This window comes from Pholcus phalangioides, unplaced genomic scaffold, assembly GCF_987345545.1.
Source record: "Pholcus phalangioides strain wild (caught in Gottingen) unplaced genomic scaffold, Ppha-v1.0 ptg000012l_1, whole genome shotgun sequence".
NCBI classification, from domain to species: Eukaryota; Metazoa; Arthropoda; class Arachnida; order Araneae; family Pholcidae; genus Pholcus; species Pholcus phalangioides.
Window position 1 is genome coordinate 22,586,358 of NW_028301605.1, and position 13,459 is coordinate 22,599,816.

Below are 13,459 nucleotides of genomic sequence, written 5' to 3' on the forward strand. Positions count from 1 at the left end.
ATGATTTCAATCCTCGAACGCAATTATTCCAACGTGCTTGATTGGAAGCTTTGGTCAAGTGCTCGCGAGCACGAAATCGAACACTCTGGTTACTTCAGGGGAGAACCGTGTTGCTCGCGAGCAACGAGTCGAAGCTCCACTGGTGATTGCGGCCCCGGGATCGACGACCTAATAATGATGCTCTGCTGACATTTTTATTCTGGGCTTGAAATCAGTTTTAACTTTGCATGATAATGCAGTTATTGCGTGCCATAATTAACGTAGTAGAGGGATTAAATGCAACCAAATATTCCGCAGTAATTTTTATAGATCCTAATGCCTTAGGCCGGGATTACACTATAAAAGTTTTGTAAAAGCTCTTTGATAAAACTTGAAAAATCCAACCAATAAGATCGCCGGTTGCATTTCCTCGAATGTAACCGATGCGCTCTTATGGGTTGCATTTTTCAAGTTTTATAAAAGATCTTTTATCAAACTTTTATAGTGTAATCCCGGCCTTAGAGTTTGTCATTTTCTCTTTCTTAAGTGCCTTTTTTTAGTGCCTATTTCAGGTATTTTCAGTGCCTTTTTGCCTATTTTCGACTATTTTTAGTGTCTTCCGGGCTCTATAGTTAGGGTGACCATACGTCCCGTATTTCCCGGGACAGTCCCGGTGTTTTCTGTTTTTTTGGCCGTCCCGACTTTTTGGCAAAAGTGTCCCGGTTTTTCCCGTATTTTACACGAAGCCTACTTGAATTTTTATTCTCTATTGAAGTCAAAGATTGACATTATTTTTCAACTCAGAAATTATTTTATGATAATTACTACTATATATGAGAATATTAATCTCCCACATTTGCCATGGTGAACGTTTTTTTTTTCGTGGAATACATTTTAATCCACTGCTACTTGTGGTAATGCATCATTTCCCGCCATTGTGATTTCCGTAATCTCAATAATATTTGGCAACTTTGTTTGGTTTTGGCGTCGTTTTTGGCGATTATTGGCGATGTCCCGTATTTTCCCGTATTTGGAATCCCGATGTCCCGTATTTCTCTCGAAGAAATATGGTCAGCCTATCTATAGTACTAATAATGTATGTGGGGATGACGATTCCCTTCCTCCTCTCCCCCACCATATGGAATGCACATGCAGACGTATAAGGATTGGAGGAAGCTGACGCGTCACTTGTGAAAGATGACCTTCACGCGGAGCAAGAAAAACCACAGCTTTGTAGATGTAAGGATATTCCAGTCGAATAATATGTAGATGTAATGTTTGTTACTTTTTCCACGAAAGTGGTCTGTTCGGCGCCGCCGTTGCTCTTTCCCCCAAACCTCTCTCCTTCTTCCTCCACATAATCAACGTGTGATTATTTATGATCATTTATTCTAAGAGAAGCAACTACTATAGCGAGTAGGAAAACGTTACTTTTTTCCCTCAGGCGCTGTGTCATTTTATTTCTTGTGTAAGAATTTTTCTTTCATTCCAGTCGAATCCCGTTATAACGAACTCCGAGGGGCCTGAGAAATCGCTTCGTAATAACGAAATTTCGTTATAAAGGAATTCGAGAGATTTAACGTCGTTTCTTCCAGATACAAACAAATACAAATATACAAATACAAGGCCACAACAGGCGAAATGCCCAACGAGGTGGCTGAGAAAAAGATGCCCGTAACAAATATGGATGTCATACATTTCAAAAATACAGCAACCCAATTAAAAATGCAATTACCATCCCGTTATAACGAACGAATCCCGTAATAACAAACTGCAAGGTACCGGAAAAATCGCTTCGTAATAACGAAATTTCGTTATAAAGGAATTCAAGATTTTTAGATCTTCCCAGATACAGTCAAATCCAGTTATAACGAACTCCAAGGGACCGGAAAAATCACTTCGTAATAACGGAATTTCGTTATAAAGGAATTCGAGATTTTTACATCGTGCCAGATACAATTCAATTCGCCGACAATATCCCCGGCAAATCGTCTAGGGACAATTTACTGCCGAATCCCTTTCGGGGGAGGGGGGGGGGGGCTAATGCGGGGTTTTTATTGTTTATGAAAAAATATTTACAAAGCAAGACAAAAAAATATGTACATGATATATACATTATATACATAAAGATTTCATGCCGCTATGTAAACCGACATTTTTTTTTTTCTTTATGCACAACCATTCATAGCCCTGATCACAGTTTGTCCCGGGGGTCTCTTGGGCCGTGACTTGGTCGCTCACTTATTGTTCAATGTGCCGTGTTGCTGCCTGTGCTGCCAGTCTGCTGGATCTTCTCGTAGGCTGCTCTGGTCTAGTTGTGTGGTTGCCTATGTCTATTCTCCTCCTGTGTAGTTTTTCAATGCCCTCTTTTTCGAGATAGCGCACGAGATTCTCAAGAGTTCGTGATTCTTTTTCGAGCCGGCTCATCCTCCTAAACCACTCCTTCACCAGCTGTTGCCTTGGTTTGATCAGGTGGAAGACTTTTGTGTAAGGGCAGCTGGTGGCATAGTGGAGTGGTGTGCCGACTTCTCCGCACATACATTTGTTGTTGTTAGATATTTTGAATCTCTCGAGGTAGCTGGGGAATGGTCCATGACCAGTAAAGAAAATGGCTTTCTCTCGGGACCATCCCACAGCCATCCATCCGACTCGAGGCAGGATATCGCGAATCAGTCTGCCTGGGTGTTCAGGTTCGTCCCAGTCCTCCTGCCACATTTTTAATAAGTGACTTTTCAGAAGTCTTTTGGCATGGGAAGGGGGAAGCTTAATTAACATTGCGCTCTGAGCAGATTTGGTGGTTTTCTTGGCGAGCTTATCTACCAACTCGTTGCCATGGATACCAGAATGACCTCGCACCCAGTGCAGACTGACATTTCTGTTGGTGGTCAGGTAGTTGCGGATCTGTCTGGCATTGTGGTGTCGTGTGAGCGGGTCTCTTATTGCTTCCAGGCTAGCTCTGCTATCCGTGTAAATCCTTATTCTGTCCTCTGTTTTTATGGCTTGCTCTGTAGCCATTTTGAGGGCCCACAGCTCCGCTTGGAAGACACTGCAACCGTCCTGCAGCCTCGCGGCCCATTGATTGGTAGTGATTCCATCAGTCAGCCATATAAGGGCTGCTGTCCGCTGTTTGGGAGCCGTCTGTGTAGATTGCTTTGCATTTGGGGTCCACGAGTTGCTCATCGGTTGTTATCTGGGCATCGATGGGCTCACTCGCAGGGTGTTGGGTCCATCCTATCGCATTTCTTTCATAATTGGTTGAGTCAAGGTGTATTCCTGCTGACGTGATGTTTCTTCCCAGCCTGGTGAGTCTGGCGGATTTTGCAAGGAATTGCGTGATCAAGGCCAAAGGAGGAGTACCTGCCTGCACCTGCATTGCCATGGTAGACATCGTGCGGTAACATCTAGTCATGTACAGGAGAAATCCTCTTTGTGCGGAATTCAGCATGCGCTGCGTTCTAACCGTCATAGAGGACCCCCATGCGGCTGCTCCATATGTAATTATCTTAACCGCAACTTGGGTAAAGAGAATCCTTCGGTATTTTGTTTTGAGGCCCCACTGCGGTCCCGCTGCATTCCGCATTCGCTGTAGGGTCCTCATTGCCTTTGCCTTTTGCTCCTTCATGTGTGCTAAAAAATTTAGTTTGCCATCTATGGTTAGACCTAGACACTTGAGGGTAGCAGAATGTCTAATTGGCTCCCCATTCAGTTTGATAGTGGGACGGGATTTCTCACTAAACCAAATGTACCGGCACTTGTCTGCAGCAATTTCCAAGTCGTACTCTGTTAACCAATCACTGACTATCTTCATCGCAGTCGCCCCTCTAGCCGTCACGCCATTAATTTTCGGGGCCGATAAAAGGAGGAGGACGTCATCTGCATACGCTTGTATTCTCACTCCTTCCGGCCAATTGCGTTTGAGCAGTTGATCTGCCACCAGGTTCCATAGCATGGGGCCCGAGCATGACCCCTGCGGGCAGCCTCTGGTCTGGTGATGAGAGACGAACTGTCCTTGTGTCTCCATGCCTATAACTCTGTCCAACAGGAGATTCTCCAGAGTTGCTGTTATTTCACGTGGCGCGGGAATTGATTTTAGGAGCTTTCGGAGAATGGGGAATCTCAGTGAATTAAATGCTCCTTTTATGTCCAGAGACACAAGTGCCACATAGCGGTTGCTTCTTTTTGCCCCATCGATGGCGTCCAGCAGGTCACAGAGTGCCTCTTCTGTGGAGCGGCCCATGCGAAAGCCATATTGGTGCTGGTGAAAAAAATTCACTTTGTCGAGGTGATAAGTGAGACGTTGCACCAGAATTCGCTCCAGAATCTTGCCTATGTGTGGCAGCAATGTGATGGGCCGGAACGAGTCCAAGTTGTCGGGGGATCTGCCATTGTTAAGGAGCATTAACACTTGTCCCGTTTTAAAAGCCGCAGGCACTGAATTCAGTCTGAGGCATTTGTTGTATAGGGCATCGAGGATATCTGGAAATTTTTCGTGTATAATGGTCAGCATGGGGATCGTTATTTTGTCAGGCCCTGGCGACTTTTCCTTGCCTGTTCTCGCTAGTGCTCTCCCGATTTCGTTTTTAGTAATGCTAGGTTCCGGATTGTCATTGGTTGCGATGTGAGAAACATTTTCATCTTCGTTAGATATATATTCAGCCAGATCTGCGCTCTTATCTAGATACAGTCGAATCCAGTTATAACGAACTTCAAGGGGCCGGAGAAATCGCTTCGTAATAACGGAATTTCGTTATAAAGGAATGCGAGATTTTTACATTGTTCCAGATACAGTCAAATCCAGTTATAACGAACTCCAAGGGACCGGAAAAATCACTTCGTAATAACGGAATTTCGTTATAAAGGAATTCGAGATTTTTACATCGTTCCAGATACAGTCGAATCCCGTTATAACGAACTTCAAGGGGCCGGAGAAATCGCTTCGTAATAACGGAATTTCGTTATAAAGGAATGCGAGATTTTTACATCGTTCTACACTCGAATCCCGTTATAATGAATACCGTTATAGCGAAACTTTTCTAATCTCCCAGATAAGTTTATATAGGAACAATGCAAAAATCTGGAATTCCTTTACAACGAAATTTCATCATAACGAAGGGATTTCTCTGGTCTCTTGGAGTTCGTTATAACGGGATTCGACTATTTCTTTTTTTTTTTTAATGAACTATATGGCAACGTGTTATTTTAACCCCTCGACTGTTATAAATCAGTATGTTCCTCAACATTCCTGAAAACAATGGACCAGTAAAATGTCTGAAACAATTTGACGGACCGCTTGTGACCTGTATTACGGGATATTCCTGTAATTTGGGGGTCATTAAAGTATTAAGTCAGTGGCAATACGGGGGGAGGGAGAGGGGTTAGGGTTTGCTGACTTTTGATGACGGGGGGGGGGGGGAGGGGGGAGTGGAATGATGGGTCCGCGACCACCCTTTATAAAAATGCTATCCCACTTAGAACGGTTTTCCTACTTAGTACGACTTATTTTCGTGGTCTCAACCCTGACTAATTCTCATTAAGATTTCCTCTTTAAAGCGTTTTCCCTTCTTACAACGTTTTTTCATGACGGTTTTTCGAAAACGTTGTAAGTGCCGGGCCATAACTAGAGGGGGGAGGCAGGGCCGTCTTAAGGGCATCATGGGCCAAGTGGTTTTTCTGAGGCCCTACCTGGTAAATTATAGAAAATTTCAACCGGATCTCATTTTTGTGGGGCCTCTCTTCTCTTAAGGCCCCCGGGCCGTGCCTGGGTGGGCCCATGCGTTAAGATGGCACTGGGGGGGGGGCACCTGAACTACCATTCTACCTATTGATTTCTCCTCTACAGTGGTGAGAGAGTTTTCTCCTTAGAGTAATTTCTCCTTAGTGATCTCTAAATTTTCCGCGGTTCCTTCAAGTGATCCGCAATTATGCGGCGGAATCACCTAAGCAATCTGGGAATGTTCCGCAGGTAAGTTGAGTGATGTAGAACCGCACTAGGGGGCCCGCTTAAGTGCTCTAAAAAACTGTGCCACATGTCACTCAAGAGATCCCTTAATGTGCCACAGACCACTTAAGTGTTCTGGAATTGTGCCACGAGTCACTTAAATGCTCTGGAATCGGGCCACGGGTCACTTGAGCGATCTGTAAACGTGCCGCTTAGTTTATTTTTTTTTACAAAATTAGGTTTGAGGTGGAGGGCCACATTTGGTCTGCGGGACATGGGTTTAGCATAGATGGGTGGGTCACAATGAATTTCTTAGAAACTTTGAGCAGGATGTGGGACCCCTAGGCTAAGACTTTTTATGAGCCCCTCCTAGATGGGATCTTTGGTGCCTCCCCCCCCCCCCATATGTTTCATGAGCTCCAATGTAGTGAATTTTTTTCATGAAAAAACAAAATATAGAGAGAGAGAAAAATGGTAAGAATCGTCCAGGGCCCCCAGGCCGGAGACTGGGGGGCGCATGCCCCCTCCCAGTGTCCTGGTGCACGCCAGGTTTACATTGGCACCCGAGAATGAATATCAAACTGCTATTTCATGATCATTAAAAAAAAAATTTCAAGTGACTCGTGACACACTTCCAGCACACCGAAGCGATCCGTGACACATTTAGAGATCCCCTTGAGTGTCATGTGGCACAGTTGGTTTAGCGCACTGGGTACAGCACCCAGTGTGCTTCTACATCACTTAAGTCACCCGCACCACATTTACAGATTGCTTAAGTGATCAGTAAGTGTACCGCTTAGTTAATTGTAGCAAAATTAGGTTTGGGGGGGGGGTGGGGTAGGCCACACCAGATAACCTCCAGGGCTACATTTGGTCAGCTGGCCAAGGGTTTACCATATATGTTGGGTCGCAATGAATTTCTTAAAAAGACATTTTTTGAGAAATGTTGAGCCTTCAAATAGCATTGAAGTTATAAATTGATTATAATAACGTATTAATATATTTTCTTTCGAAATTTAAATTAATATATATATTTTGCATTAAAAAAATAAATTTTTGATCGTCTGGGGGTTGCCCCGCCCCTCCAATCCCTGCGTACGTCTTTGATCCCACCAATATGCGTTGGGAGGTAGCGAAGAAATTTTGCTGACAAGGTGGGGAAGGGGGGGGGGGGGTGTTAAAAATGGCTAAAAAATTTGTTGACGTAATACACTCATGTCCATAAATTAAGGATAATGCCAGCTCCGGCAAATAAAGGTTCAGAAACAAAACAAACGTTACTTATTCATAAAACCCATTTAGTAAACAAAAGATAAAGAGCAAAAACGATGGTGTATGTATGATACCATTCATAAAAACTACAATTTTTGATCCCTGGAGCAATTGTAAAAAATATCTCCTTTACAAAAACTTACTATTACATGGTTGGTATGATGGTTAATACATTGTATGTCTCCCATGCGATGAAATACAGTCCGTACAACGCCTAGGCATGCTGAGTATCAAATTATCGATCTGATCTTGGGGAAGATCACTCCACTCAGCAAGCAATGCTCTCCGAAGTTCCGGTACACATGTAGGAGGTGGTTGACGGGCTGCAACTCGTCGGCCAAGCATGTCCCACACATGCTCTATCGGATTCAAGTCAGGTGAGGATGCTGGCCATTCCATACGGGTTATATCCTCAGATTCAAGGCATTCGTTTACGATGTTTGCTCGGTGAGGACGGGCGTTGTCATCCATAAACACAAATTCTGCGCCCATGGCACCCCTAAACGAACGTACATGTTGTTCCAGATTATGTTGTCCCGTTAAATTTGGGCTTTCGTGGTTCCGGTTTGAACATGCAGATCTGTTCTGGAACCCAGTATAATTCCACCCCAAACGAGCAATGCTGCACCACCATAACGGTGTCGTTCAATGATGTTGTCTTGGTGGTAACGGGTACCTGGCGTTCTCCATATGAAAGTCCGACGTGAATCAGACTGCAAGCTAAACCTGGACTAGTCGGAAAACATCACACAAGCCCACTATGACGATGTCCACATTGCATTTTCTCTACTCCAGGCTAATCGCTGCCGACAGTGAGTTGCCGTGAGCGGAACACATCTGACAGGCCTGCGAGCATATAGACCAATATCTCCCAAACGTCTGTGCACGGTTTGCCTTGAAACTGCGGTACCCGTGGCTGCAGATAGCTGACGAGACAGGTCGGATGCTGTGCTCCGGTCTTCATTCGGCGTTGTAACTCGGGGGCGACCTGTACTGTAACGTCTACCGACATTTCCGTTATCTTGGAATCGTTGCCAAAGCCTAGAGATGACACTTTGGGCAATTCCAAGTTCCCCGGATACTTCCATCTGAATACGCCCACATTCCAGGCGGCCGATAATTCTACCACGTAAAAAATCATCCACATGCGTACTCTGTGCCATAACTATTCGCTTATGGCACTGAGCGCCTTACAGAACTCTTGTGAACAATTTTACTTCTTTGCCACCATTCCTTATATACCCCCCTCTTACACTCTCGTCATTGTGACGTACTATCGGCATCATCTGGTGGCTTCCTGAAATTTGCATTTCATTCTTGCAGATATGTGTGATAATTCTACAGGTGAAATTTTTACTTTAGATTTCGATTTCCGTGTGATTCTGAATTATCCTTAATTTATGGACATGAGTGTACTTGAACGGCCTCTAATTAGCGGCGGTTACTGTATTTTCTCGGATTTTTTGGAATACCACGGATTTTTTTCAATGCAATGATAAGAATCCAAATTTTATATAAGTATAGGTTTCGCGCTACTATATACATATATAGTTTCAGGCAAAGATCATCGTTTTTGATTAATCGCGTGACTAAATTTTTTCTTTGTTCAGATTGTGGAACAATAAAACGCATTTAATATAAGTACTGTATCTCACAGCATTTCGGAAGTGTGTGTTGAGCATCTACAGAACAGCTTTTATCGCGTATTTGTTCGACTCCTAGACCTCAATATCAACCGACGCTGCTACAGCGATGTATTTACATGCACTGAGCTATACGTAAACCTTATTTCCTTATAGCTCAGTGTGTACATGTAAGGGTACATTAAGGTACATTAAGGGTTTTCACAATCCCAATAACAAGTAGGCGGGCCCCTTTGTCTACCACGGCGCGTGTTTTTTACCTCCTACCTCATAGCCTTGGAAGGAAGCGAATCGAGATTATGTTACTATTTAGAGGAGCGTCGCGTTTAACACTCCCCCCCCCCTTCCTACCACGTGACTTCTCCTGCTTCTCTAATACTAATAAATTTTCCTCTGTCACTCCCCCCCCTCTTCCCATGAAACTTCCCCCCCCCCAAAAAAAAAGAAATTGCTGTGACTCGGATTCTTCACAGATTTGTGTGAAGTTGTGGAACATTGTGTTGGAAAACCGACCAGAGGAAGTTTTTGCCCCAGACAATTTTTTCACCGGACTTGACAAAAGTAAAAGAGCTCATTATTCACGTATTGCGTCAGAATCGATGTGGGGGGGGGGGTTCCCGATTTGATGACGGGGGGAGGTTTGGACGATGTTTCATCGACCACCCCTTTATAAAAATTCTTGATGGCATCTTCGGTGCGCTAAAAACGAGAAAAATCTTTCGCTAGTGTGTGGGCACCTGAACTAACATTCTCCCTATTGGTAAGTCCCCCTTACAGAGCCACTTTAGTGATCTCTAAATGTTTCGTGAATCCATATGATCTGGAAATGTGTCTGGACTGCTTGAACTGCTCTGGAACCCCCCAGGGCCGTCTTTTAAGAGCATTATGGGGCCCCCGGGCGAAGTGATTTTTCTGAGGCCCTTCTTGGCGAACTCTCGAAAATTTGAATCGGTTCTCATTTTTGTGAAGCTCCTCTTTTCTTGGGGCCCACCCGGGCCGTTGGGCCCATGCGTTAAGATGACACTGTCTGAAACTGTGCCACGCATCACTCAAATGATCCGTAACTACGCCGCGGTTAACTTGAGTGATGTAGAGCCGCACTGGAGGGCAGCTTAATTGCTCTAAAACTGTGCCACATGTCACGCAAGGGGATCGCTAAATGTGCCACGGATCGCTTAAGTGTTCTGGAACTGTGTTACGGCGTCCCTTAAGTGATACGTGGATGTGCCCCTTGAGAAATCTGAAAATGTGGGCATGGGTCGCTTAAATGCTCTGGAATTGTGCCATGGATAGCGTTACGTATTATCTTCAAATAGCATTGAAATTAACGGAAATTGATTATATTAACATATTATATAAAGGTATTTTCTTTCGAAATTTTCATTATTTTTAAAAAATATTAAGAAAAAAATAAATTTTTGACCGTCTGGCAATGGGGCGGGCACGAGCCCCCTATGCCCCCCCCCCCCCGCGTGTGTCTCTGATGCCACGAATATGTGTTAGGAGGTAGGGGGCAGAGATGACGAAATTTTGCTGACAACGGGAGGGAGGTCAGAGTTTTGCTGATGTGGGGGGGGGGGTAGTTAGAAAGGGCTAAAAATTTGCTGACGTAATGCTTTAACGGCCTTTAAGGAAAAATTTAATTCTGGTCTGGTCTGAAGCCGTCGCCACGACATCCAATACAGTGGAACCTCGTTAATACGTCGCTCAGTTATACGAATTTCACAGTTATACAACCCACGATGTTGCTGCATTTTACGGATAAAGCCGGGTTTTTCTTGGAGTAGGTTTTTTTGCGCCGCGTGACCCGAATTGGGTCATTTCGCGTCGCCAGAAACGTGACATAATCACGCTGCGCGTTTGTGTTTCCCTGGCTTGGCGCATCAGCTCAGGGTGGCTAGTATATAGCAGTGTTTCTCAACCGGTACCGGGCCCTGGCATCAGTCAAACCGAGCCGTGAGTGATTCATCGTTTTATTTTTTTCCATTCATTTCCCATTAGTTGTGCTTATGAGGCCACCGGGCCTTCCACTCGAGAAAAATACTCAACCGGGCCGCGAGATTCCAAAGGTTGAGAACCACTGGTATATAGGATATGGCCATCAGCTCCTCTGTCGTCTGCATGAACTTTGGATTTGCTGACTTTTGATGACAAGGGGAGGGGGGGGGGCTTGAACGATGCTTACGTCATCAACCACCCTTTATGAAGATATGAAAAATTCTTAATGACATCTTATTCGGTGCGCCAAAAACCGGAAAAAAACCTTTCGATAGTTATTGGGCACCTGAGCTAACATTCTCCCTATTGATAAGTCCCCTACAGAGCCACTTTAATGATCTCTAAATGTTTCACGGATCCTTCAAGTGCTCTGGAAATCTTTATGGGCCGCGTAAGTGGTCTGGAACTGTGCCACGGATCACTTAAGTAATCTGGGAATGTTCCGCGGGGTACTTGAGTGATGTAGAACCTGCACTGGAGGGCCACTTAAGTGCTCTAAAACTGTGCCACATATCACTCAATGGATCTCTAAATGTGCCACGGATCGTTTAAGCGTTCTGTAACTGTGTCGCGGGTTACTTAGGTGATCTTTGAATGTGAAAGTGATCTCTGAGGCCTACTTCAGTGATCTGAAAATGTGCTACGGGCCACTCAATGCTCTGGAATTGTGCCACGGGTCATTTAAGCGATTTTTAAAAATGTGCCGCTTAGTTCATTTTTACAAAATTAGGTTTGATGGGTGCAAGCCACATCAGATAACCTTCAGGGCAACATTTGGTGTGCGGGTTAAGGGTTTACCATATATGGCTCAAAGGGTGGGTCGCAATGAATTTTTTATAAAGGTACATATTTCCTTTCGAAATTTTAATTTTTTTTACAAATATTTTTTGCATTAAAATTTTTTTTTTTTCGTCTGGGGAGGCGCACGATCCCTCTATTCCTCCCCGTCCCGCGTACGTTTCTGATCCCACCAATATGCGTTAGGACGTAGGGGGCAGTGATGACTAAATTTTGCTGAGAAGGGGCGGAGTGGGTCAAAAATGGCTAAAAATTTGCTTCGCCCCCCCCCCCCCCTTCAGTTTGAACTTCAACGAAATGCAGTCGAATCTCGTTGTAACGAACTCCATGAGACCGGAGAAATCACTTCGTTAGAATGAAATTTCGTTATAAAGGAATTCCTACGTAAACGTATCCGGAGGATTAGGAAAGTGTTCGTTATAAAATGAGATTTTCGCTATAACGGTATTCGACGATTTTTTGGGTGACTAAATAACTTTCAGAAACATCAACATTGCATTTTTTTCACGGTAAATTTTTGAACCAGGAGCTTCAGAAGTTCATGAACGTCATTTTCCACCCAGGGCCATGTAAAGAGTGACTTAGAGAGCGAAGGGCCAAGTCAAGTGAATTATTAAAAAATTCACCAAGAGAGTGAGGAGTCAGGTCATTGAGTGACCAAAAGAGTAACCTATAGAATGTGTAAGCATGGAAGTGACCTAGGAAATGTGTAAAGTTTATTATCGGAGCTGCTAAAATAGCCGTCAATGATGTGAGAATGTGAAAACCAACTCATCACCAAAGAAAGCTTTTCAAGCGGCGTTCCTACAGAAATACAGTCAATTCCCGTTTTAACGAATACCGTTATAGTAAAAATCTCTATAAAACGAAAACGTTTCTAATCCCTCAGATAAGTTTATATAGGAACAATGTGAAAACCTGGATTTCCTTTATAACGAAGTGATTTCTCTGGTCTCTTGGAGTTCGTTATAACGGGATTCGACTGTACAACAAATAAATTAATCGATTAAGTCGATTTTAAAGTCGGGTTTTTCCTAAGAGCAGGTTTTCTGCGTAGCGTGCAACGTGAAACGCCCAGTGCGACATGCCGTCCACTCATCAATGAGCCTCACCAACAACAACCTCTTTTGAAAATTGCCGTGGAAATGACGTTTCACGATCGCCATCTTGGATTGAAGATGACAAAAAAAATCGCCATAAACAATCTAAAAATTCACAGATTGGCCAGCTATCAGCGGAAAATATATTATTTTTAGCTCAGCTACATTGAACTATTGTAAAGGCTCTGAAAAAATCCGGAGCGATCGGCCATGGACAAAGGCAGCGATTCTCAACCGGTGTTCTGCGGAGCCCCAAGGGACCCTTTTAAATCTCGGGGCTCCAAAATATGCACTAAGAGACGCTGAAAGATGCAGTAAAAACGCATAAATATGCACTAATAAACGCTGGAATATGCTCTGAAAAATGCCGGGATATACACTACCGTGAAATTATAAATATGTGCTAAAAATGAAAAAAAATCCATCTAATATCACACGCCGCAGTTAAGCAAAAAAAAAAAAGGAAAAGAAAAATGCACACAAAAATAAAATATAAAAAATATGCATTTCAAAGTGTCAAAAACTGGGGAAAAAAATTCATAAAAATTGTGAAAATATGCATTTAAAAATACCGAAATATCCATGAAATTAAAAAAATCATGCCTTAAAAACTCTTCAATATGCACAAAAGGACATGTACAAGTATACTGTGAGAAACATACGTGAAGTGAAAAAAATATGTATGCATTTAAATAATGCTGAAGTTTCCCTTAAAAATAAAAAATGTGCAC